The sequence below is a fragment of the Nipponia nippon genome, unplaced genomic scaffold (assembly GCF_047370975.1).
Source record: "Nipponia nippon isolate SJK-2023a ecotype South Korea unplaced genomic scaffold, ASM4737097v1 scaffold_3, whole genome shotgun sequence".
Taxonomy (NCBI): Eukaryota; Metazoa; Chordata; class Aves; order Pelecaniformes; family Threskiornithidae; genus Nipponia; species Nipponia nippon.
Genome location: NW_028262347.1, coordinates 53,498,710 through 53,526,224, shown reverse-complemented (window position 1 = coordinate 53,526,224; position 27,515 = coordinate 53,498,710). Strand labels below are relative to the sequence as shown.

Sequence of the window (27,515 nt, the reverse complement as noted above, 5' to 3'; positions counted from 1 at the left end):
GGATGTTTACAAATGCAGAGGCATTATTTCTACAAATGGCCAATTTTAGCCACTGCTTTGTTGACAGAATTTTCCACATAATCTTTGAAGTAATTGGCCTTTAAACTTGATGCATGTCCAAAGAGCTGTTAAGCACTGAATTCCTTTGGTATAGTTTCCATTTGCATGTTCTAGCCTTACATAAAACCCTTGTTTCAGCAAAATGGGTTACTATTTTGCTGAAATAAGTATTTTACTGTACTTTAAAGAAAAATCTCAATATTTTGCAGTTTCCTCCTTTCTGTCATCTAAAAAGTAAACTAGAGAGCAGAAGAGGAAATGGAAGAATTTGAAAAAATAACATAGATCTTTATTGTAATCAGAAGTTAGTATAAAGTATTACCGAATATACAACCTCTTCATCAAAAGCCTGGTTTCCATGGTGACCAGCATATCCTCTGCTGTTTTGGTTTGGTTTTTTTAAAGACCTTGTTCTTGAGCGTCACCCGTCCCCACAATTAGGATGCAAGATAAGCTCAGAGAAATGTGCTTTTTTTTCCCCTCCAATATCTAAACTAAGTGGAGGACTTGGATGCCCACACAGCACCAGCATAATGCATGGTGCTTTTTATCTAATGAAAACTCACCCATCCAACAGAGTTACTAGTAGCTACTCTGATGAAAATATCCGTCAAATAATTCTGTAAAGCCATCTGGATGACAGTGACAAGCAGGTGAACCACTGCTCAAGGTCATCATGCTCCAGCTTTAAATTGTGTCAGAACATAACCTACAATTTGGTGTCCTGGGTCAGACTAGAAGCCTTCTAGTCCACTTGCTGAAGCATACTGTCCCCAGTAATAGCCAGAGGTCATAATTTCCTGCTATTTTATCATCATTAAAAGTGACCACTTCTTCCCTCACCCTATAAACTGAACCATCGCAGCCTCCTAGCCGTGATACAAACCCCATTCTAACCAGCTATAGCTTAAAACCAAGTTGAACTCATGATTTCCTATATTTACCAACATAGTTGCTTTTTACTTTTGCTATTTCCACTTGGCTCATACAGTTACTTCCCCACTTGCCGCTCATGATATTTAATACAAAGAAAGATTAAAAAGTGTTGCGCCTCATCTCCTTGTATAGAACAAAACACCTATCACCGGACCAGTCAGATGCTTTTCTTGTCCCCGCAATATCAGTTGTAATAATACACACAATTCCCAGATTATTTCAGTTTTCAAGCTGTTTTTACAACAACTAACTAAAATCACCAGTAACCCCTAATCACTATGAGTTTACATAGCATTCAAAATTTACATAGTACAGACACAGCCTATTCCTCACAGCAAATTGCATCCTCTGTTCAGCTGCCCAACACACTCAACGTCCAATTCAGATCCACGTCCTATTTTTAACAATGACTCATTTAATTTCATCCTCACCCTCTTGTGGTCTCAGTTCAAGACTATTATATAACTCAACCCAGCAAAATATATAGCTAAAAATTTTTTACTGTTACAGTTTCATTGCTTGCTCATAATTTATGGCAAAGATGCCTTTTACTCCAATGTAACAGAGGATGTTTATTAATATAGGTTCTAAACTATCAGCTCTACTAACACAAGACAGAATATTTTGTTTCATCTGCTATCCCCCCTAGAGGGGTCCAATTTCTGCTCTATCAAACACTACTCTTGTGACCTTGCAGAATAGTTGGATAATTGCTCCACCTTTCTGTTTCTTCCTCCCTCACCTACCATCCACAGAATGGCACAGTGTAATATCTGCCTATGAAAAAAAAATAATAAAAGCCTGTTTTCAACAAGCTTTAGGTGCAGCATGCTCTTACCTTTACGTATGGAGCTGCACTGATGCTCTCCCTTCCCCCACAAACTTAATCTCCAATAATTTATTTTCACCCTGCAGTATTTTCACCTTAAAGACTGAAGTTTTTCAAGTATGCGAATGACAGTATTTTTGGCAAGGGAGAAAGAAGCACCCAGGGGATGTATTTAAAAGAAATAAGAAAGAAGCATGTAGATATTTGTGCATGAGGTATGTTTACAGTTTTTACTCTTGATGTGGAAAAGATGACTGGGCTTTGAGAACTTGTCATTTGCAAAGCAGCAATTACTTCTGTAACTCCACAGTGGTATCTCATAGGTGCGGGTTTTTTTTCCATGCAGGCAACAGGGAGTACGTGCCCATTTCAGGGGATTTCTGCAGCTTTATTTCCAGGATAGAAATGAAACAAGGGGATAGGAAACAACGGAAAAAAGGAAGCACAGAAAGTGCAGAGAGAGAGAAGTTGTGCAACAGCAAAAGAGGGCTTGTTCTATAAGCACAGGAGTACCAAAGGCAAATGCATGAACTGACAGGAGGCAGCAGGGGGTGGTTCTAAAATATGTGTAAACAAGTTATGCTATATTTGAGTGAAAGTTTTGATCATCCTAGGTTAGATTACCTTATACTGCAGCCTGAGTGGGTCTTTCCATTGATTCCAATGGAGCTTAAACAAAGTCCTGAATTTCAAACTAAAAAACAAAGTAAGGGGGCTCCCAGCAAGTCAGTAGACTTCAGAATTCTGTCCGAGGGTTCCCCCCCCCCAAAGCTGCTCAGACTTCTCAACCAAAAGACATTACTTAGACATAAATGCCACAGAGATATTAAAACTGATCAGAGGCAAGCACAAAGCAGCAGATAATCTACTGGACGCTAGATCAGCAAATGCCAAATAAACCCCCTGCTTACCTGTTACAGAAACAGGGGCTCGCAGCTGGAAGCCGGTCACAGACCAGCTCTCTAGAGCGTGGTGATCCACTTTCACCTCAGCCCTAATCAGCCAATTCAGCAGCCTGTCCACGGGCCCATGGACATCCATCCTGACCAAGTGAGAGCCACAGGCAACACCATGATTTGCTCTCCTTATTGGTCTCAATTCTAACCTTTTAGTTTCCCAAAGCCACAAGTTAAGCAAAGCACCTTGCCTGTGAGCCAGGGGGTGGGAAACCACTTTCCTTCCAGCAGCCAACATGGGAGGAAAAGCTACATGGAGCTTCCTCCAGGTATCTCCTCCTCAGAGCTGAGCAGAAGCAGGCTGAGGGCAATCAGAGATACAGAGCTGGAAGTGCCTCTTGCCTGGAAACTGTATAAATGAGGAAAGCAAAATAATAGATAGGAAAGGGAGGACAAATTCACAGTATGTACATAGAAGAAAGAGCTGGGCAGGAAAGAGATGGAAAATAGGAAGAGATTTTCAGAGGTATGCAATGGATATTAGGGGAATGACTAAAGAGGAAGAAATATAAAAATGTGAGGAAAAATGAGCAAAGAGAAGAAAATACAGTAGGTGAAAGAGTAGACAGCATTGCATTTTTCAAATTGGTATCTCCAGACTTTTTTGTGGAAATTGGTTATCCTTCTTTTAATGGGGGGAGTGATGGGAAACAAAACAAGTTATCTTAAACCAAGCTTTAAAGACAGAGGAAGAAAATAAATAAGGGCTTTATTGGAGTTATTGTGCATAGTTCATTCCATTTTAATTATACGGCTCTTGCTCTCTGTCTCAGTCATGTACTGCAGCACTACACATGAACGCTTCCTACTTGACATCTGAAACTCTGACACATGTCCTTTCTCTTTCAAAGGACCAAGAATTCAATATCCATATCAGATTGAAAAAGCTTGTTAAAAATTGTGTTTTCTTTATGGTTTTCCAAAAATAGACTTACTTTTTTTTTCTGGTTCACTCTCTTTAACATCTATCAAAAGGAGATTTATTAGGTATTTTTATTTAAATAGGCTCTTCCAGCACAAGGATATATCAGTTACTTACACATACAACACTTCAAGGTTTAACTGTGCTGTATTCTCTAATGAGCCACAAAATAAAAAAGCATTCTATTTGCAGACACTTAATTTCTCTGAAGATAAAGTTGGGAAATGTCCTATTTTGATTCCGTAAAGTTAACAAGAAGATATTAAGTAATAATTTTATGCTTATCTTTTACTAGACATTAGTATTTTGGTTATAAAATATGCAAGATAGGTACAGTGTTCACAAAGAAAGGCATGTCATTGACAGACGAATGAAACAGATTGCTGTTTTGCACAGCATCAGTAAACCCATGTTAGATTTAAAGAGCTAATTAAACATTTCCTTCTTGCACTGAAAGTCTTAATGATTCTCTAGCACTAGAAGGCTGCAATTGGAAAAGTGGTACAGAGACACATCCTTATGTAAAAAGCAGTTCTGTTACTGACCAGAACTCCATCCTAACCCTTTTCTGTATTAACTGGCTAGCACACAAAACCAGATTATTGCCCAGAGAAAAGGGGTCTCCATGAAATCTGACATTCAAATCAATTCTTGTTGCACCAGCTGGGGTCAATGGACACTGCAGAAATGTATTCAAGAAAGAATAAGGCAACCAAAAAGAATGAAAACTTATAAATCCAAGTCTGTGTTAGCTAAGTAGCAATTTCAGAAGGAGGCTGTGTATTACAGACCTTCCTGAGTTTAATTTCATGTGCACCAGCAATGAGCAAATGGTGATAGCATCAGATTCCAGTTTAAATTTGTGCAATGACGTGCCAACATCAGATCAGCAAAAAGGGCCAATATCTACATTCTAGATAAAAAGAAAGGCCAGGCCTTGTATTTAATTTCAAAAAAAAGATGTTAGCAGAAAGAGAATGCTGGAGAGTAAATGCACTTCCAGCTCTAAAGACGCTCTCTAAAGACAAGATTGAAGCACACTGATACAGCACTACAGGAGGCACGTGTTAGCTTTGCCAGTGTTAAATGCCTTCAACCAACAAAGCATGATCAGTGCTGGTTAGCATTTCTAAATACACGTTGTAACAGGGACTACCAGCTTAGGCAAATTTTGGTTTCTCATTAGTAAGTGGTAAGAACCATTAGAGAATCAGATAAATTGATTTCAATGGCACAACTCTCAAGTCCAAAATTAAGCATATACTTAATTGCTTTGCTGGATCAGAATCAGGCAGCTCAGCAGCTTCTAGGCTTGATCCTATGATAAGGTCAGACAGCTACAGAAGTTTCACAATTTTTATTTCCTTCCTTTTAAACATGAGTTTTTAGAATGATCTGTGCACTTAATGTAAGCCAGAATTTTGAGTAAACAATATTCAACTCTTTGAATCATAAAAGTAATCCTATTGGTAGCCAGAGCCTTGAAATTGCTTCAGTACATGTATTTAAATCTTTGGAAGTATAGACTTAATGGCACTCTGTCCCAAGAGTCAGCAAGGACACTAATGTTACCAAAATACTTAATATTCTTTTTAAGATCCTAATTCATCACACTTATTGAATGCAGTATGCTTTTTAGCCATTTCAGGTTTAGACTTAAACACATTTAGTCTCATTTTATTCAGGGGAAAAATGCATACGCTGCATCTCAGGAGCAAAAGATGACACAGCACTGCAGGAGAGGCATTCTGTAACAAACTGCAATCCCCACTAATTTTGATAAAAGTAGTCAGCAGTTGCCATTCATAACATTGGGAGATTCTGCTGGTGGCTGAACGAAAGAATTGAGAGAGATAAACCTCTCCTCTTCATGGCCACACTGTTTAATAAACAGAGACACCGTGCCTGCGTTAGCAGACAGTACAGGCCAGGAGCAGAGGCAGGCTGTTGGCAGTCAGGGCACTGAGATAAGTCTATGCAGTTGTCAGCTGGGCTGCATTGTTTCTTGGGTTCAGCTGACTTCAGAGCTCCAAGTAACATTTTTGCAAATGATATTTTTCCTCTTTATAAACCTCACTAGGAGCTCTCTATTAGACACTAATAAACTGCAGAAACCTCTCTCTATTCCACTCCCTTTTAAGACACTGTACAAAGAATACCAAACAAACCTCCCAAAATGGTCCCTGCCTCCATGCAAGCATAAAAAGAAAACAGGCAGAGAAGCACAAGCAGTCAGCAACACTGTAGGTACGGCAGATTTTGCCCCTGGCAGTTAAAGAGCATGGAAATTCAAGTGAAGATTCTAATCAGAGATAACACAGATGTGTTTTGTTTCTACTTCTTAGTTTTGTAATTTCATCAATCCCTTTGTAGCTAAAAGCCAAGCAAAAAGAGGGTACAACCTCAGAAACAACCATCACGTTTCCAATTCCCTTCTTTGTCTTCACCTCCCTCTTTCCCTCCAATATACAGGGCGTGTATTAGGACTCCTTAACAAAAATCAATGCATAACTACAAACTGTAGACCAAACTGAGCCACTGACTTTATTACTTTTTTACAGGTTAATATGCAGCAAGATCCATGGAAATTTTGTCTGGTTGCACCCAGGCCACTGCACGTTGCTCTGCATCTTTGATAATGCTTTCAACCATGGTAAGGAGCATCAGCACCATCTTGTGGCTCTCACTTTTGTATGCAGTCCCAGGAGTTAGGCAGTTTATGAGCCCTTCAAATTAAGATTTGCAACTGGAACCCGTTAACTCTAAGTGCTAACACCAGCAGTTGCATCACCAGGGTCGCTTAGCAGTTTCTTCAGACTCTGAAGGCTGCTGATCAGGATAAGCGAACAGATCAGATGTCTGTTCTGCAGAACCAGCTATTTCTCAACCTTTATAAAAATTAAATTATTAAATAAACAGAAACTGAAACCTACTGTCTTGGTTTTTCTTTTTTTAAATAGCTTTTGTTTTGCTAGTCTAAACACAGCAAACTTTTTTATTCTCCACTTATAAGATGAGCTCTCCTCTCCCATATCATTCTGGTAGTTCTTCTCTGCTTAAGCCCCAGTACATCTCTATCTTTTTTCAAAATAAGCAGTCAATTTGGGTAAACAACTTTAATCTCTCCCTCTGTGGCAAATATTTCACCTGAGACACCTCAGGCTTCCATTTGTTTTTTCACAGCTGCATCACACTTCTGATTAGTAGCTGGATTTATCTTCCTCTATCATTTCCAGCTGAGGACTCCCAGCCCACAGGAGAAAAAAAAAATCCTGTTATGCACAGTCTTGAAACCTGTGCGATTGTATTTCACCACTTTTCCCTTTTTCTGTTCCCAAAAGCCATTCATTTCTTCCCACCTGACATTCAGATTCTCCTCTGTAGTGAATATGTCTCCCAGCTTAGACTCATCAGCACATCTCATCAATGCACTCCCCCTTTCCAGGCAGAAGTCATCCATAAAAATATTAACCTTGTTTCCAAACCAGTACTGGGAAAACTCCACTATTAATCTACCTTCCGTTTAGTACTCCCCCTCCCAAGACTGTTGTCAAGTCTCCCTTTATCATGTCCTTATTCACATTATAATTCTTCTAAGTCTCATTTTTCTCCAGGTGAACAAATAACTTCCTAGGCAGGCCAATACTGTTCCTTTTACAGAATTCAGCTAACGTTAGATCTGTTGCACTCAGTTCCTTTGCATCTAGCTTATCAAATAAATTTAACTGGAGTCCTACACCATACTAAAAAGTAGTCAATGTCACAATTTATTTCTTTATATAGCTTTTTAATGTTATTGTGTGATTTAAAACAGGCATTAAAAGCTGCATGAGACAAGACAGCTCTGTCAAAAAAATATATGGATGCTGCAGAATCAAAGAATCGATTTAAATATGCATTTAAGTATGCACTTACATACAAATCAAGAAATACATAACAAATTAATTTGATTTTTGTCTATATAGCATTCGCAGCAGGTGACAATATCTCACAGTGTAGAAACAAAGGGAAAAGGTTTGATGCTATGATTGTACCAGCAAAATAAAATGGAGAGGTCCTGGGAATTTACGTAAACAAAACACGTGACTCGAGCTGTAGCCAAGCTTTCAACAGATTTGAGCAATGAAGCTGGAACACTCTTTCATATTTTCTTATGTTTGCAAAAAGTTGTGTACCACAATTGTACGAATGCTATTTTTTCCAGAAGTGTGTTTCTGACCAACTATAAGACAGACCCACATGCATCCCTGAAGAAGGTCCAGCTCACTCGAGTCCTCTGCATTTTCCCTGTCTCTGCTGGGCGTACAAGTTCTCCTGAAATATCTCTGTTCCATACATTCACACACCAGGGATCAGGCACAGACTCAGAAAAGACACATAGGTGCCTACTTCACATTTCAGTTGCCTTGCTGTGATTTAGGAACCGAAATACATTTTAAGGAAGAATCCATCCAAGTAAGGACGGAATAAGGTCCCATAACAGTGGAGAAGGGCAAATAAAGTGCTTTAGGTAATTATGGCCCAGTCAGCCTAACATCGATATTTGAAAAGAGATGGTGACAAATTAGTAAGCAAGCAATAAATCAAGCAGTCTGTAAGCACCTTGAAGAAAACAAGATGATAACAAAGAGCCAACAGAATTGTCAAGAACAATTCATGGAAAATCAATATAATTGCTTTCAAAACAGCTGATCTAGCATATAAGGGGACAGGTCCCTGTAACGAACAAACAACAGAAATACAGTCTAGATGAAGGTGCACTAATTTCAGGTCAGAAGTGATCAAAAGAAAAGATTCAGGTTATTATTGGTAAAAATGGGAATTCATTTCAAGAATACACAGAGGTCTTGTTATATTAAATATTTTAATGAAATATGATAGTTTTTTGTTTCTTTAAAATTTGCAGATGACACAAACTTGGCAGGTATTGTTCAGGTCCTGACGCATTTCTACCTAGTGCAAATCTATTCCTCTCAATCCAGCTGATGCTGTCTAGCAAAGTCTTCCGGATATTCTGGAATATATTGTTCGTTGTAATTAAGCATTGGATAATGATCATAAGAAGAGACAAAGTTAATCAACAGGAACTCTTCAGGACTCAGTTCAAAAACTGATATGTAGTTATGAAATAGTTATCAAAACTACATTCCTCTCTGGTACTCCCTCATAAGATTTCCAGGTTAGGAAATCAGTACAGAATAATTCCTCATGTTTTGTCCCATTCTCAGCAGAAGCATAGTTTTTATTAACCAGTGCAGTCCTCTCAAAAAACATTATTTGAAATCACAAGTAATATCAGAAGTTCAAGAATTCCTTTCCAGAGTACATGAAATTGATTGATTCTGATGTCAACTATACTCCTATATCCAAGGACAAAATTTGACATTACTCTGTAAATTATCTAGCATTGCAGAATGCTGTGAAGCAACAAAAGCACTAAATTGAGACCAATGTTTCAAGTAGGATGCAAAGCACCCACTAAGACCTGCTCCCCAAATACTATTAGCTGCAGTTCTATGTCTTTCATACTGTGTATCCTAATACATGGAGTTTTATTGTGTCGACACCTTATTTTCTGCATCACTGTCTTGTTGCTCTGAACATTGAAATTCATCTCAGACATCCCCAAGCACAGCTTATTACAAGGCCCCAAACATGCCCTGCTCGGGAAGAAGCAGCCAGAATTTTCCCCACCATCAGTAGTTAAAAAAAGAATTATTTTGAAACCACAATGTATGTATTGTATGCATTATATACTGGTAGTTTAGCATAGTTTGTTTTTTAAGAATTTGTTATTAAAATGTTATAGAGAGTTTGATGTAAATTCACAAGAGAGAAGTATGGTATTCTTTTGCATATCAGGTTCTGTAAATGAGCTGATCAAGTAGCCTTGGACACAAATGAGCCTGCACATAACTTTGATTAATGAGGTAGGGTATATCTTAATCTCTGAGTTACCCTCTGTCTTTTCAAAAATTTCCCCATTTCAGCTGATGCAGCACTCTTGCCTGAGCTTCCACAGATGTGCTGTATGCTGCTGAACAGCTGTTATCTTCAGTGCAAACAAGCTTCTCTATCAATTTTCAGGGACTTTCTTGCCGTGATTAAGTTTAAAAAACTTGAGGAATCTTTGCATTACAAGCATTATAATAAGGCCCAGTGATATGGATTATCACTGGTGTTGCAGACACGACATCCAGTCACACAGAGAAGCTGCTGACACAACACCCTTCTATCCCTATGCCATAGGGCAAAACACTTCTAATGAGTATATATGAAACACTTCACCCTGCTCACATGCAGTACCCTCTCCCTCTGCTGCGGGAGACATTTAGATTTAAGATAATCCCATAGATTATCAATTGTTTCATTGGATATAGAAATTAAGACATTAACTCCTCAGGATGAAGATTGTCTCTTCTTGTGCTATGAGTCATGATTTGCACCAGCATCTGCCAGCCCTGTTGGAAATGGACATTACTTCTGTGCTGACCTGTCACCATGCTGCTATGCTGCTCTTCAGTGCAATACTTCCATAAACATCGCACTGTGAACTTTTCAAAGACCCTGTAGCTTCTTAAATTAAGATCAAAATTAGGGCATTTGTATTTGACTTGCTAATATATCATATCATACTGGCACCTTTGTCTATATGCATCCGTACTTTAGAACTCAGAAATAGTTCTGCATTGCCAGCAGCTCCTTATCAAGTTTTATTACACTACTACCATTTTATTTTAATTAACATTTCTCCGCTTCTCCACAACATCACCTCAAGTGGCAGGTGCCTGTGAACCTTACAGTAAGGCTCACTTGCCACCTCACTGTCCCAAAACGACTTCGCAATTAAAACCAGAGTTGTCACACCTCATATGGGGAAAATATTAAGTATCTCACAGCCGATACAGTATTTCTATCAGTAAATTAGGTGGCAAAATAAACTATGATACAAATTCAGCTTCCAGAATATAGTCACAGAGTTCAAACAAACAACGCTGCATTGTGAACAGGAGGTGCAGATTTACACTGCTCTTAATCAGAAGGAAAAAAAAAAAAAAAAAAGACAAATGAAAGTCACAACATTTAACCTTGCATGAATTGTTTAGCATGTGTCCTAACACTCCTGCTTTGCAAGTGTCACCATCAGAGCAGGCACTAGGAATGGTACTTGAAGTGCTGGAGCCTGGGATTTTCGGCTGCCATGAGCAGCCAGCCAGCTCTGGAGGATGAGCCATTAGACCAGAAGGTTCTAGGAACGGACAAATCAGTTTTGTCTGGATTTCAGCACCACCACAGAGTTTCAGGTCCATTATTTTTTGGCAATGTGCAGTAATGACTACATCAGTTACACTAAATTACATTAATGTACTACAATACTTACAATGAAAAAAGCAGTAATACAAACAACAGTAATATACATATTTATATTATAATTTTTATTACAGATTACATTCAGCCACTGTTGTCAGCAATTACTACAGACATTTTAAGAACTAGGTCAGTACTAGGTATTTAGACCAGCCCTTTTCTAGCATTACCCCTTTCAATACTGGATGCACTAAGACCCCGCTCTCCATATATACCTTTCTGCTACCTGGCACCCAGGCAGAACAATTCCTCCCACTTAGCAACACAAAAAAGGCAGCATGAATTAAAACCCTTTTACAGGGGTTCAGATAGCAAGCATGTACATCAGGGCCTCATCCACCAGCCAGAAAAATTCACTGAGCTCATGACCCACTTCCTATCACCATCATGATCAAAAACTCTCAGATACAAATGAGAGCAGACTATGGGTCAAGTGATTTGTCCTAACACTACAACCCTTTCTCAGCTGTCACCTTTCCTGTAGACTCCGAGACACCTCCAAACCCCAGTCTGGAAGCACCTCATCACTGATCAGCATGCTGCTGTCTCTGATAGCTTCTGATAGACATAAGCCTTTTAACAGGGTGGGAGCACAAGTGAGTTCCCATGGATGTAATCGGATGCTCCTTGTACATCCTATTTTGTGATTAGCCAGGTGCTTGTAGCATTTTGGATACATGACGGACATATCAAGGTATCCTCCATCATGCAAAGTTTTGACAGGCACAGAAGAGAGAATACTGTCCTCAAATGGCTTCATATGCTACCATGGATCCACCCTCATCACACAGCTGGTCTACCAGTTTTAAAGCAAACATATACTAATTATATTATTTTGGCTGACAACATGATGCTCTTTGTTTCTAATACTTTTTAAACCATGAGGCAAATTGTTTGAATAAGGATTACTTGGCATAAACAAATTCTTTCGTGAAGTTTCTGTGGTCTAATCCTTCCTTAGGAACAGTCAAAGCAGTCTGGCAGCAGAAACAGCTATTTAACTTGAGATCTAAAACAACTGATTAAACTAAGCTCTGGCATGTAAAAAAGAAAATCACTTACCTGTAGAGTCTTGACTCAAAGTTTCTTGACTACTACTGCTGTAAGAAGGCACTGGAGTGATAGAAAGTGAAGCTGGGCAAGATAATGGATATGAGAAGTCATTTTGTGTAGCAAAACATTGAAATACAGGAACACAGGCATCTTCAGAGCAGGTGAGAGGGAGGTGAGGGTTCCCATACACATATGGATTTTTCCAACGAAGCAGTCCTATCGCAAGATGGCCAACAGCATCAGAACCTGACAACAAACATCAGGAGTTAAAACCTGCGCCCTTGTATTGTAGCAGCTTATAATTTTGGAGAAGGAAGCTATGATAAGGTAGTATCAATTCCTGTTTTGATCATTAAGTTAGCCTGCCCCTTGAAAGGCAATGCCATATTTTATTCTGGTCCACTATCAGTAATGCTGTTAAATCCTGGTGTAACACTGAAAGTATACTTACAGTATGTGTTCTCCTTGCACAGAACAAGACAACATTTAACATGAAATAAGTCATCATAATTCCAATGCAAACGTACAATTTGTTGTGGTCTTGCTTATACCCAAATTTCTGCAGGGCCCCACTCACACATTACAACCTGAAGGTTTGTCAGCGAGACTGGAAAGCCAGTGTTGATTTTTTTTTTTTTTAAATCAGCATCTTGCTGCCATTGTTCTGACCCCTGTGAGGTTCAGAGCTCAGTGGAAATTGGGAAGCGGGAGGCACAGCCACTCAACTGCCACTTCAGATCCTGCTCTGCTGTTAGATGCACAGGCTCTACCCCAATGCAACTCTTCTTTTGCTGTAGTCCTCAGCAATTCTCTTGTCCATCAATCAATGGCTTGGAATTTTTTCAATCTATTTCACTCTCTTTAAATTACTCTTTATTTTGTATTCTTTAAATATTTTCGCACTTTCTGAAGACCTATGTTCCATCTTCCTAATAGCCCAACAGTATATGACATTGTGACACAAAACAATAGGGCTTATTATGACAGTATGCCACAAGACTGTGGAGGAGAGCTGCCCTGTAGAGACCATTCTGCTGCAAGTGGTATCACCTCCACTGCCTCCCCCAAAACCACAGGAAAAAAAAAGACAGACAATACCTTTGGAGTGTTGATTACCTATAACTGCAAAATAAAGGGACTTCTATATGTCTCTCCTGTAAGTATTATCTTACTTTTCAACTCTCAGGTTTGTGGTATTTGCAAGACTGGCAGCATCTGAATACAAAATGTCCCATCCACAAAATTGGACTCTCAAATGCGGACAAATGCTTCAAATCTGTCATGGTCCTACAAGCACCCTCAGGCAATTATGGTAACACTCACTTGAGACCACAAGTGCTGCTGCATCAAGCACTGAAATATGATGCAACAACTCAGACTTCAGACATGATCATGTAATGAATTCTACAGAAAACAAAGTATTTAACAGTAGAGCTTGCCTGAGAGGAGCTGGTAAGCCATACTACCGGCTCATAACTTCTGCAAGAGCAATATGAGAGTATCTAATACAATATTACATTTAGTTGCTCTAAACACAATTCTCTCAGGTACTGTAACTAACCATCAAACAAATGCACATGAAGAGTGGCAGTTGTCTAAATGTAAATCCCTTAAAAGGGAACAACAGAACAGAAATCGTTCATCAGATCTTTCAGAAGAGGAGCCTCTAGGAGTTAGGAAATAAACCCCTTTAAATAAATGTGTGTTCACCAAGAGTTATTTGAGCTACCCACTAGACAGAGAGATACATACGTAACTGTAGTAAAATGTTGTTCAATACTAGCCAGTATTGCAGTAGACATCATGTTTAACAAGTCCCCATCCTCCCTACTTTCATCCTTTTCTTTATACAAAACTTTGGTTCATGCTTTTTTTGAAACATAAAACTGATGGATTTTCTAGGGAGTTAGCTGCCAATACATTATTATGTTTCTCTTGCAAATATAAAACACATTTGAGCCTATCGATAATACTGAACATGGATTAGCAACACGTAGCTTTGGCTGTACCTTAAAGGACACAGCTTTTTACTCAGCTTTCCTAGTTGTAATTTGGATTTCTTTGTATACAGATACCCACTAACTAAAGACTACAGTTACCCCATAGTGCCTGACTGCTCTATCATAATGCTCAGGAAAATGAGAGCATTAATATGTAGCTGTGTGTATATAGGATATGAAATTTATGGTTGTTTTTAACTGTTGATATAATAATGAAAAATCCATAAGCACTTCTAGCATCCTACTTTATGTTCAGATTTTTTACATACGCTTGCAGTCACTCCTTTCTCCAGTATCTTTTCCAGTAGACATTGATTTTCACTTTTACCAATAAAGAATCATTCCATAAACTCACCTGAAAGTACATGGAATTGATCGTTTCTGGGAAAAAAAAAAACCAACACAAATACATCACATCAAAGAGACTATTTGTTGTCTTATCTGTTCACCAGTGCAAGGCCATTTTGCCTATACTAAAACCTCCAGCTTCACTTTGAGTTTTGTCTGCGAGGGAGCATACACTGCAGCTGTAAGCATATACCATGCAGACTCTGAGACTGAAAAAACTAAGCTAGACTATAAAAAGTTTATAAATAAAACTACTCAGGACTCTTGAGTGAAGGCAAGCTCTCCAAGTTTTTTACTTTGTTTAATCTCATTAGTCCCATCGGTTAATAACAGCTTTCACCATAACCACTTCTTGTAGCCACATTAAAATAATTGTCTAAAAAGTAATACATACAGAAATACATATATATTGATGATACATATACGTGTACCTAGATATGAATATATATAAACACACATACCCATGAAAGCAGAAGAGTGTGTGCGTATGAGAAGCTGAGACACTCAGAAAGTGAATGTAATAGTTTTAAATTATTAAATTGCAAAGCCATAACAGTAGTTTCCATAGTGAAGATGCAGAAAGCTTTTTTTTTTTCCAAGGGAAAAAAAAAAAAGGCCCTGAAGTTGTTTCACTTAAAAAAAACAAAAGTCACTTTAAAAAGTTGTCAGAGTTCAAAAACATATGTTTCAAGGTAGAGCGCAACACCATGGATCATTGCAAAAGGCAAGGAACACCGGCTAACCCTGCAGCAGTAGACAGATGCACTTGTCTGCACAATACATGCACAGGCTGTTTCTGCCTGCTTTGCTTTACCAGCTGACAGCAAACCAACAGCTGAAACAGAAGAAAGTATCCAAAAAAGAAACTTCTGCAGCATTTACATGTTTTTTTAAGTCGTGCCAAGAGTTTCAAAGTTCTAACAGTGAAGGAAAGCAGTATCTAGCTCTCAACATAGCTTCTCGACAGCAAGGCAGGGAAAGGGTTGTTGAGACATGCTGAAGGAGACTGCTTAGCAGCCTAACCGAATTTGTGGCTGGAAACACAGGGACACCTATGTATCTGCAGACAATGTTCCTGCCGCAAGAAGCTTAATGCCATTCCCAGGTGCTTAGATACAACTACGCTTTGCAGAAAAACAAGCACATGCACCCTTTATTAGCAACATGGAAATTAAATTTTATATCATGGAACTGTTTCTCCCAGTGAAGAGGACTGAAAGGGGCTTGATAGTCCCTCAGAGCTTTGCAGATGCAATGCCCTGAGGAGTAAATCTTAAAGCTTGAAAATGGATGCAAACCTGGCTACCCTGGTCCCTCAGGTTTTCCTATCAGACAACCACCTTTTATGCACTCCCTTGACTGTTACAGATGTTTTCTTTTCCCTCTGCAGTTTTCTGTGAAGTGATTGATTTCCATCTCCAAGTTTTCTCTCTGCTGTGCCTGGATTGCCCCCAGGCTTGTTCTGTCACAGATGCCACCATGCCCAAAAATTCTTCCTGAAAACCTAAAATTTTGTACCTCCTCCTGAAGCAGTAATCCTCAAAACCAATCCCCTAATATTCCCCCTACCCCACAAATGCAGTAATGCCATACAGTAACCACATAACTCGGTAAACTCTTGCCTCTGCCCCATAACATCATGAGCCAAAACTATCTGAGAGAGATGAAAAAAATAAAAAAATAATTTATACTCTACACAGTCCATGCATTCGACCTACCTGGGCTCCAGGCTGAGTTTGCTGCAGGGTGACAGTGAACCGTCAGTCGTGTCCTGTGCACCTGCAGACCTCTCCTGTTTGCTGCTGTCCGGGAATCCCCCATCCTGCAACACCTCTTCTCGTCTCTGCTGCTGCCCAGCCAGAGCCTCTTGTGCGTGCTCCTGCTGCCTCCTGAAGCCTGTATGGCACATGCTGGCCACATGCTATAAGCTCAGTCTTGCCATTTAAAGCTTCCCCCCCCCCGCCTCCCCTTTCCTCTCTCACTTCTCCAGCTAGTCCTGATCCTAGCAATCAGGCACACCTTTCCCTTCCTGCAGCCGAGGTGGAGCACAAACTGCCGTCTCTTCACGTGGTGCATGTGGCTGCTGCTCCAGCCAGGCTGTTCCGTAGGGAACCGAACTCCCTCGGGGAGGGGGCGGAAAAAGGCACCAACGCGCACGGGAGGATTTGCAAAGATACACGTGTGTTTATGCACCTAACACCTTCTCAGTGCAAAACCCTCCATGAGTCATGATGGTAAAGGATAACAAGACACAGCCACCTTGCATGAGGCTGCTGCAGGATGGGCCAAATGCATCTGCATAAAAGATTGTACATTAAAAAGAAGTGTAGACATGGGGAGAAAGCCCCCACATGGAACATCATACTACAACAAAACAAAGCTGAGTCCAAGAGACTTGGGTGACAAGTTTCATTGCTACATTACCACCTGAGATGCTCTCCCACCTCACCTGCCCCCGTTCAGAGCAGGAGGCAGAAAGCCCAACAGATTAGCTGGGCCTGATGTTTAGCCACCATCAGGACCCAGCCAGCTCCTCTCCTCCACCGAGGCCACAGCAGGGAGACTGTGGCCACATGAGTCACACACCCTGCTGCTTTCCTCCAAAAGCTTAAGCCTGGCTGTGGGTGCCCAGCTTGCTGGAAGCTCCTAAAACCCCTTCCCAGACCATCCCACTGAACCTCTCTAACAGAGTAATGTTCTGAAAGGCCTCAACATGCTAGGGAAGACCGGTCACTGCTGGTCATAGCTGGACCAGGCAAGGCAGGACACCCCTTGTCTCCTGGGGTAAAACTCCCCCAGTAACAGCTCTGGGTTTGTCCCAGGAGGCTAATCAAAAGCTCTGCAATGCAGGGAGGGAGGCTACAACAGGAGGAGGACCATGCCTGGGATCAGAGCTTGCCGTGCTGCCTGCTCAGCTTGCTTACAAACCTGACCTGAAATACTTCCTAGGAGTACCTACTCCAGAAAATGTTCTCTATATTCGCCGACCCTTCTAAGCAGTTAAAGGGGTTTAGACACCTCATTTCTAAATTTAGTTTCCTTCTTTGAAATAATTTGTTCTGGATAAACCTTTGTATTTCTTTCCACTGGAAAGACACATTTTGGGAATAGGTGACATATAGGTAACATGGCAACAAAAATCACAATAACAGACCAACAGTACTAGGCTTTAAATAAAAAAAAATTCTCATAAGTCTATATCAGCATTTTTTAGTCTTGCATATTTCTGGTACATATATAGCTATATTTAGCCAAATGGGATGACAATAATTACTTTCAAGAAATTCTGTTCCAGCTAAGCATATTTGACATTTGCACACAGCATAAAACTGAAAGTGCATACGTGGGACTTTTAAAAAAGTTTGGGTTAAGCAGAAAAGCAGCTTTTAGCCTTAAACTATCTATATATGCCCCAGTTCAAGCTTTTGAGCTTAACATCTCCTTGCTCAGCTTTGAAATACTGGTGTTAGCTGGTAGACTAACACCTAACCAGATACAAAGAGCAACTTTACCATGTTATGTTAACAGGGATTTGAAGAGGCTAATTTCTTTTCGATCTCGGCAATCACTCTATCCTTTCCCTTTTATGGAAAGGGAATTATCCTTTAGGTGCTTCCCATTTGGATACATACTCAAGGGAAAGCCAGATTTTCCATGGTTGTTATTGTTTCACATGTAGACTGGTCAAAAACTGAAATTTATGCAAACTTTTGGTAAAAAATAAAGACAGCAATTTATGTTTCCTCTACTAAAGATCTAAGTGCCATTTATGCATATCTTTAAGAAACAAATAGAAAAGTGTTATTATTGTGTACCTTGGCCACATTGCACCTGCTGACATGCGAGTAATTTCCTATGGTTCATGTCAAGACTACACATGCACATCCCAGGACAGAGTTTTGGGTTCAGTCACAGAAGAGACACACACCAGACCGTATGGCATACGGCAGAAGGGCATATTCTCACTGCCTAGCCTCAGTTACCTGAGTTAGATGGCTGGTCTCCATAAGTTTCTGTAATAAATGGAGACAGCAAGGATCAACTCAAGAGTAATTTGTAGTAGAATCATAACTCTGGTCTGTGACTCATTCTCGGTAAGATTTTTTTTCTCTGTCTCCATTAAGTACAGATAGAGCACAAAGGAACTAGCTACCTAATTTAGCTGGCTAAATTAGTTTCCTGAAGACGGGAAGTGTAAACAATGACCTCAAGTATCCATTTTGTGATTCAGTCTCCTTCCAATTTTTGCCGGATTCAATAAGAACTGAAGAGCTTATTGCAGAGAGGCAATTCCACAAGTGCATTTCCCAGTTCTGTGGGAAAGAGCAGCACCAGCCTCCACCATTGCAGCTTGTCCTCCTCTGCCCACGGGATGCACCAAGATCAGGACAGAGAGCAAATCATGAACAGATGATAGAGATCATGCTGGCCATCTCAAGGCAAAATATGATATTAAGGACAAGGTGTTGTCTCACCAGATCTCATTGCAGGGCACTGGGCAGAACAGCCAAAGGGTTCAAAAACTGGGGCGGGGGGCAGGGGGGGGCAGAGTCTTCTTACCTAAGGATTTTGAGACTGCTTCCTATGGAAGGAGAGAGTTGAAGTAGCAGTTTTGGAAACACTTAAAAGAAAATAACAAGAAAACCTTTTCCTCTGCTTGCACACAGAAGGATCTATGTCAGTAACAAAAGCCTTGGTCTTCAGCTGATCGACTCAGACTGTGTTTATCTGTCAGATGACTTCAACTTGATTGAGAGCCCTTCATGAGTCTTTTCATGTTAGTACAACACAGTAGACTGTTACGGATGTCCACTTTATTAGCGGTGGGATTGACAGGATGGAATTTTTTGATAGTCTGTTCAGCTACACAAGATGTGATAGAAGCACTGCAAATCCCTGCTATGGATATACCATAGAAGAGTGACTAGGGAGAGTTTGAGCATACTGCATGGGAAAAAGATTTAATTTACAACAATAATTTGTATCTACATTAAAGATTGTGACTTCATTAAAAATCCCCACTGTAGAAAAAGCCCAGGAGAACAATCATTACAAACATCCTCCCTGAAAATGCTTAATGCACAGCCTAATGGAGTTGTTCTTACTCACATCCTTAATATCTCACAGAGAGAGCAAAATCACTGCCTAAGAGGGTCTCTAGAAGCCATTTACTCTTCTCCTATGCTGGAGCTAAAATCCACTTAAGTCTCCAGCACTGCAGGCAGTATGAAATAGTCTGACTCCCACGTCCTCCCCGTTATTTTTCCCCTCACTGATCTACAGTCCCAAGTACAAACCCAGGTATTTTGCGAGAGCCCAGGAGGGAACAGAGCTCTTTAATTCTTTGTCTGGTCATCACTCCACCTGTAGTTCAATGGCTTTTTCAAGCATTTAACAGTAAAAAGCATTCTGCCAATTTTATTTTTATTCTCTTTTGTTCATGTCCTTACATGTGGCATATATTTGCTAGGTCTATTCAAGTAAGGCCAAGGCACTGAAGGACAGGCTCTAGCAGGAAGTATTCATAGAGTCTGGAACCTAGACAACTAAAGGTGAGGAGTTATTAGTTGTCCTCTTTCCCAGTACCAAGTTATAAACCTTTAAGTTATTTGTATTAATTTTTAAAAAAATATTTTACTGGTAATACATATTAACATTTTAATGAAAAGACAATTAGTTCAAGAAGAGACTGGCTTGCTGCATTCTGCAGCCTATACAATAAGAAACCTTTAAATGCTTTGACATCTAGCAGTACCAAAATACACAATCCTAACAGCTTTTTCTTCCATCAGCAACTGCGATATTCTAGCTGCATAAAATTTAAATAAATCCTAGAAGCTTTGCTTTTTACTATGGAAGTGGAGACTAAAAGATTAGAGTTCACAGGAGCATGAAATTCATCCAGGTCTCTCTATTTACGTTTTCATATCTAGAAAAAGGAGAACTGTGTTCAGAAAACAGCCTTGTTGCAAGTGCTGAGAAATGGGTAACACGGGGTTTGCTATAGACCTTGACAAAAAATAAACAAGAACATCAGTTACAATCTATTTGGGAAATCTCACTGTGGATGCAAGTTATGAATGCAACTCCTTAATTCATCTAACCCTTCATTCCTCTTAGATGCAGAATGCCAGCTGCCTGTAATGTATGACCTAATACGATCACGTATTATTTAAATATCAGTTTAAAGTTTTTACTTAAAGAAAAATAAACTCTACCTTGGCATAAATTCTTGTGTACTTCGAGCAATTATCTTCAACTTCTTTCCCTCTGGCCCCTTTTCATTGAGATCCACTCTCCCTTCATATTTTTAGGCCAGTACTGATAACCCCAAGCGTTTAAAAACCATACACCAATAAAGAGGAAAAGCTTGGAAAGTAAGCATCTTAAAATTGAGGGGTAAAAGTGTGTTAGGAGACTTATTTTTTTAAGTAGCCTTCCTATTTTTGTACCTTCAAGGGGAAGCTAAAGGTACAATATCAAAACTAGATTCAAATGTTACATTTATCTGCCTATAGAAATGGGTGACTCTCCTCGTCTTCTGCTTGAAAGGGAGACTCTTCTTTTTCCTTCCTCAACTCCTGAAATACAGTGAGCTGCCTGTGCATCATCCTCTTCCCTGTATCTATCTTTCTCCCCTTTCCTTTCACTTACTCCACACTTCAGACTCTTCCATATCCCTTACAGTGTCTGAGTCACTTTCCCCATGTGGGTCCTGGCCCAAGAGCCTTGGCAGCATAGGTCTTACCTTTGCCTGGAAGTGAGCATGTCCAGAGACACAGAGAGGCTTTGAATGGCACAGCAAGGTCTCCTCATAGAAGATACAAGACTGAAGTACATGCTGAGCCTTTAAAGAGAGACCACTTTGCTCTGCCAGTGAGACAGACTAAAATATAGCCTTCCCATTGCCCGGTGTAGAACAGGTCCTCTCCTCAGCTGAGCAACTTTTGTCAATTTCCTGGCTTGCAACAGACTCCACACTGCTCTCTGCAAGCTCCTAAGAAGAGTCTCTGTTGTCTCCAAAGGCTCAGGTATGTCTGCTCCACATTACAGACCCTGCCATTCGAATGTAGGGCAATCTTTCTTGCTCCTCTGCAAGAGGAGTATCATCTGAATGTAACAGGTCCCATAACATATCACTCAGGTTTGCCAAGCTAAAATGAATAATCTGACAGGTGGCAAATGGAGCAGCTTGTTTTTCTTTGTCATTGGGTAATGTAGTCTTACTGGAAATTTTATCCAAATTCGAATGATTATTCAGCTTTTCTGAACCCTCTCCTGATCTCAGCACATACACAGACTCCTGGTGTTTTTACTTCTATCCAAAACACATATTTCTGTCCCGTTATTCCATCTTTTATCCCTAAATTACTGAGTCTTAGGAAGGTTTCATTGTTAAAAAAAAATAATGGGATTGTTTTCTAGTTCTTGGTATATGATTATGAGCAAAAGAACAGGTATATAAAATAGCTACTTTCAGCTTAAAACTCTCATTTGTTATTACTAACTTGCATCTGTTGAATTTAATGGCAAGCTTAAATTTTCACTACATTTTATTGCACAGGCATCACTCTTAGGAAAAAGATGAAAGAAGGGCAGACTCACTTGACAGATTGCTCATTAAGGTACATTCTTGCAACCTGTTGAGCACGATCTTAGGTTTATGCATGAAAGAATCCCATTGGCCCAAACACAGTTGGAGAATTCCTCCTGTATAGGAATAAAGCATGCAGACAAAGAGCCTGAGCCTTGTTTCCAAATAACCTATCAAACCACCACGACATATCCAGCTCCAGTTAAAACACTAGGTTAACCTAGCATCAAGAGACATCAGTACATGTCATGTTTGTCTTATACTTTATGAATTGCAGAAATCTGCAAAAACTCAGGCAGTGTAACAGCACATGCCCTTGAATTTTCATTAGTCTGTCTGTGCAGAATCAGATTTTACAGAGGGCAGTACTTGTTCAGCTAAAAGCAAATGCTTTATTGTCACAATACTGCTTCATTTGTTTTTACAGACACTGCAATATTTTCCAAAACCCAGATTTCTAATGTGTTTTTAAAAATTCCTTTGTGTTTATCTGTGTGTCAAGTGAAAGGCAAGCTAAGCCAAACGCTACCTTAATTCATTACCTACTAGAATATTTGGTGATGAGCATTTCCAAAGAAGATTCTTCCCAGAGAAGTAGAAAGCTGAGCTGAGAGCAGGAACAAGCTCACCTGCAAACTGCATGCCTTTGCTTTGCAGGCATCTTAGTCATCCAGCACCATGAAGGCAGCCTTCCTCTAATCCAACCCTTTGGCAAGTTGTTCTTGGTCAAAATTTCTTAGTTTATTATTTTTAGGTTTTGAGAGTTGCTATAGAGATACAGCTTTTTAATCTTCCAAGTGTGACAACACTTCTTGTCCCGGGGAGCAGCGTATAGTATATGGCTGAGGTGGTGGTAGGTTGCGACTGTGGTTCTGGGGGTGAAAAGGAAGAAAGTAAGTAAGGTCTGAACGACATTCTTATAGAAACTTCAACATAGCATTTTGATACCATAGATATGAATTTGTGACTGATTAACATAATTGTCTTATTGGGGAAAGGGGGGGGGGGGGCAGTAAAGGACCTAAAGTAAATTTACATGCTTTTTTTAAACTTTATAAATCACACTAAAACCCAGTTCTTGGAAAAACAATCATGCAATGCATTTTTGCACAGGCACAGTAAGAGCAATATTCTCTCACTAATTATAGTTCTCCAGGTAGCCATTTCTGTTAAAATGTTCACAAGAAGTTTGTTGACTAAGCTAGTAATCACTAAGAAGATAAATAATCCACAAAAGGTAAATAATAAAACATCAGTTGTATGCAGTTACTCTTACTTATTTTCTTTCACCTTTGGCACAAGGACTGTACTGTCCCCTTATAGCCCAAACCTATCTGAATAACTCAAACCCTGTCTGAATCTAGCTTAATCTTTCACAAACACAAACCTACTTTGGCTTGATTTGAACAGGAACACTTATGGCAGTAACATATAGAGCAGAACACCTCAGTTAGAAGGAACCTACAACAATCATCTAGTCCAACAATACTTACAGCATGATCCAGAGCTTGTAGAACACCAAGAGATACTTTGGGTTTCATTCTACAAAGCAACATACAAAACCATATTAAAAAATATAAATAACGTTGAGGAGTCAGACCTTGTAAGTTTAGGAAATAACAAATTGGGCACAATTGCTTGTGCCTCTGGAACTCAGATCTTTTATATGCATTTAAGATGAGAGGAGCTGTAACTTCTTGAAGACTGGTTCTGCTTCCATGGGACTGATGAGTGGGGAATAAACACACTTAGGTAATACAAGAAAGCTGGACAAATCTCTCACCTCTTGCTTCAGGCACCTAATTTTAGCCTCTAGGAACAAGATTTATATGTTCTTTTCTTTCTCTCTCCCCCTACCCTGCATGATACCAGACAAATAAGTTAAGCTTACTGTTTTACAAGGAGCTACTACTCTTTCCTCATTATATGAGTGTCTGACTTAATCCCATTAGTCAAACTAGCAATGCTGCTAAACACTCTCAGCTGTAAGTAAAGTCACCTGCAGTTTTAAGTTATTCAGTCCTATATCACACTGACCACTTTGAAGTGAAATGCAAGACAACTCAAGTTAATTACCTCAGCTGAGTGGATGCTCTAATCTCAGTGACTTTCAGCCTTGATTTTCCTTCTGATTAAGGAGATAAGCCTGTTTGACTTCACACCTCAAGAAACATTCAGGTGCTGGTGATGAGATGCTGGAAGGACTCATATGACAGTGAATCATTGTCTTCAGCACAGGGTAGAGAATTAGGCAAGGGGCCACATACTAAAGTACAGGGAGAATCCCAAATACTGAACAACCGCTCATGCAGTCAGAGCTGTCTCTTCTACATGCTAAGTGAAAGAACATCCTGATGAAATTATAACTTATAATGAAAGGGCATGTAAAAATGAATGCTTGCATGTATGTGAGTGAAACAGCTGCACTGACCATCTGAATTATAACATTTTCTGTGAATATTTGAAATGGCGAATGTTTGACTTTACAGTCCTAATATGTTAATTTTATATTCCAGCGTAAATGGACTGTGACTTAAGGACCCAAGTCTTCAAGGAAACTAGAATGTTTTTAAGCAGGAAGTCACAAAAAACTTCCCAACATTTTTCTTTATACAGTCAAAACCAGGCATAATCTAGCATAGCTGTTCCTATGACCATTTTCATATAGATTGCTGAATACCAAAAATGCTTCTTCATGTATATATTTGTAAGTAATTTGACATAGCTGAATATCCTACTATAGCTGAGGATCCAGACCATACAACTGTGTATTCACAAAACCCTCCCAAGTCTAATGTAATGTACAGGAGCCTAATTCCAGGACTATAGACCCAAAGCATGTATATTTAGTTTGATTTTTAAATAAACTCATTCTGCTACTCTTTTCTTTGGATGCAGCAATAAATAACGTCAAGGTACCGCAAGGGTCAATGCTGCAGTGTGTACACAATAAAAGTAATTTATTATGGTCTTGCTTCACAGGTGTCTATAGAATAGTATACTCAGCAAAAAAAAAAAAAAAAAAAAAAAAAGCTGTGAAGAAGCATACCATTCATCAGAATGACACCATGGTAATTATTTATGTTCTTTTGTGAATATAGGTTCCAGTACAAGGAACTTTCTGTTACAGCAGCCTTGCTTCAGAAAAGTAAGAGATAATAATGCTTATAGAAAAGATCAGCAAATTACAAAATTCTAAATCTGAATTTCAACAATTTCTTTTCGAATGCAAGAGGTAAAGCATATGATTTCACACTGTAAATATGCATGTAACTGATCTTAATATGGTTCTTATGAGGTGCCATGTTTGAGTACTTTGACAAACACTAATACATGCTAATTTTCCTGTGTGAATATCCAAACATGGTCGTCTTTTTTTTTTTTTTTTTGAGGAAACATGCAAGTTTGGCTTTGTTTTGTAGGATCTCAGCTTTGCACAGTACTTTCTGACTCAGCACTAAAGGTCAATTTGATATCTAAGTTCTATGCTGCAATCCTACCTCTTAGAAACTCTCAGCGCAACTAATCTGTCAATATTTTCTGCCTAGCTACATTCCTCAGAGAAATGGCCAGCTGCTCCCATCCTGTAAGGTTTTTCTTCCATCTGGGGCACAATATTTTGCACAAAGTGCTGTAACAGCATTGATTTAGACAACATCAGTTCCCCTCTGCAACTAGAAAGCCATCTGCTGCTGCCATTCCCACCGGTGACACACCTGAAAGTTCACTTCTGAGTTAATGGGGATTTCTGGCTAGCTAGATCTGTACTGTGAGCAGATTCACCTCTCAAATATTTTAATGTTTTACTTTTTCTTAAGATGTCTGAAATGTATAAAAGTGTCAAACTTATTTACATTTCACACAATTTATTTTTCAAAACTTTTAGTAAGGAAGTGATCTTCAATCTTGGCTCTTAAAAAAAAAATAATGAAAAGGAGGTTTTCAAAAATGTATTTGCATGAAATGAAAGGGTCTTGAAAAAATTAAACGTCTCTTGTGTTATTTATTGCATGCCACGTCTGGATTTTGCTAGCTAAAAGGTTTTGAATCAAAGCCTGTGAATCAAAGAGAAAGGTTTTGCCTGTGGATTTTAAGAGAAGTTAAAGGTCTTACACTGGCAGAGTAGCCTCTATTAAATTCACAGACACGAGGTGGCCCCATAGCACTCACTCATCTAACCAACAGATTTCATTTTCCCTGTAGGGAAATAGGGAAGGAGCTGTATAGTTTGATGTTCAAAGATATGGCTCCTTGAAGTTTTAGAAGGAAAACTGCCTTGAATTTTATCAGATTTATATATGTATATGTGTGTGTGTGTATATATACATGAAATTGCTGAGCCATAACTGAAGTTCTTTGAAATGCATACATATTTTACTGTGTATTCATGCGTGTGTACTTCACTAAGCCAAACTCAGGAGTTTTCCAAATGTTAGTAGGTATATGGTGCTCATGTTTTGGAGTTTCTTCTATGTCAGATACTGGGATAGAAAGGAGAATGAGGTTTTGAGGTGTCACAGAGCAGCCCAGTTCTGCAGGGCCCTTGTATCAGTCACCACAAAGTCTAAGGTGGCTAGTTTTCAATAACTTCCCTGCTGTTTCTTGAACTTTTTGCTGTCAGTCCTAAGTGAGGTACATTTTAGCAATCTCAAGGCATCTTCCTATGGTGCCCAGAATAAATTTGGGTGGCCTTTGCCTTTTGCTCATTTCGTTTTGAACAGAATTTGCCTACAGGATGGTCCAGTTGGCTTTGTTTATTTTAAGTAAAACACCCATTGGTAGCACAGCCAGATTTCACTATGTGAAATATGTAGGGCTTTGGGAAAAAAACAGAAAGATTGATGGGTAGCTTCACATGAGCTCTTTTGCACGCTTCAGTATGGCTCTGGAATAATGTCCTCAGGGTACCTGATCCAGTTCATACATTTGTAATGGGTGATAAAACATTGGCTACCAAAGGACTTTGATAGCAATGGCGTCAAAGAAAGCAATTCTACCGGTTCAAATGAGGGACCTACACAAACTGAAAGAACTAGACTGAGGTGACTAGATGGGAACCTTTACCATGAGTATGCTTAGACTCCTTCAAGTTTTAGCACAGTAAAAATCACTGCTAGCTACACTTTGATCAACATGAAGAACAGGATCTAATTCAGTTTGTCATTCCAGAAGCAAATATTAACAGAGTATTGCAAGGATTTCTCCTTGTACCAAAGGGAATCTGGTCTAACTAAAGCACATAAACTTTATTTACCTAACTCTCACTACCATGAAGTAATGACAAGCAGGATCACTCTATACAGCACTTCTCCAGCTTAAACGTTAGCAAGTAAAGGGAGCACAGAGGCAACTTCAAGCATTCTTCCTTTCTTCTCTTTAGAACAGCAGATCCAAAAAGAGGTTTAAAGGCTGCAGTTAGCTGTACAAAACCCATAGGGCATACAGGATC

The 27,515-nt window shown here is 39.4% G+C and overlaps 1 long non-coding RNA gene across 1 annotated transcript in view; it reads right to left on the bottom strand.

Annotated features, from left to right (window-relative positions):
- Positions 1 to 23,944, bottom strand: part of LOC148054602 (uncharacterized) — a 40,960-nt gene extending 17,016 nt beyond the window's left edge. Inside the window, exons 1-4 of the long non-coding RNA XR_015706353.1 lie at positions 23,850 to 23,944; positions 23,560 to 23,608; positions 22,696 to 22,938; positions 12,134 to 12,370 (exon numbers count right to left, since the gene is read on the bottom strand). This is a non-coding gene — a long non-coding RNA (uncharacterized LOC148054602). The remainder of the gene's footprint in view (positions 1 to 12,133; positions 12,371 to 22,695; positions 22,939 to 23,559; positions 23,609 to 23,849) is intronic.
- Positions 23,945 to 27,515: the final 3,571 nt, after the last annotated feature.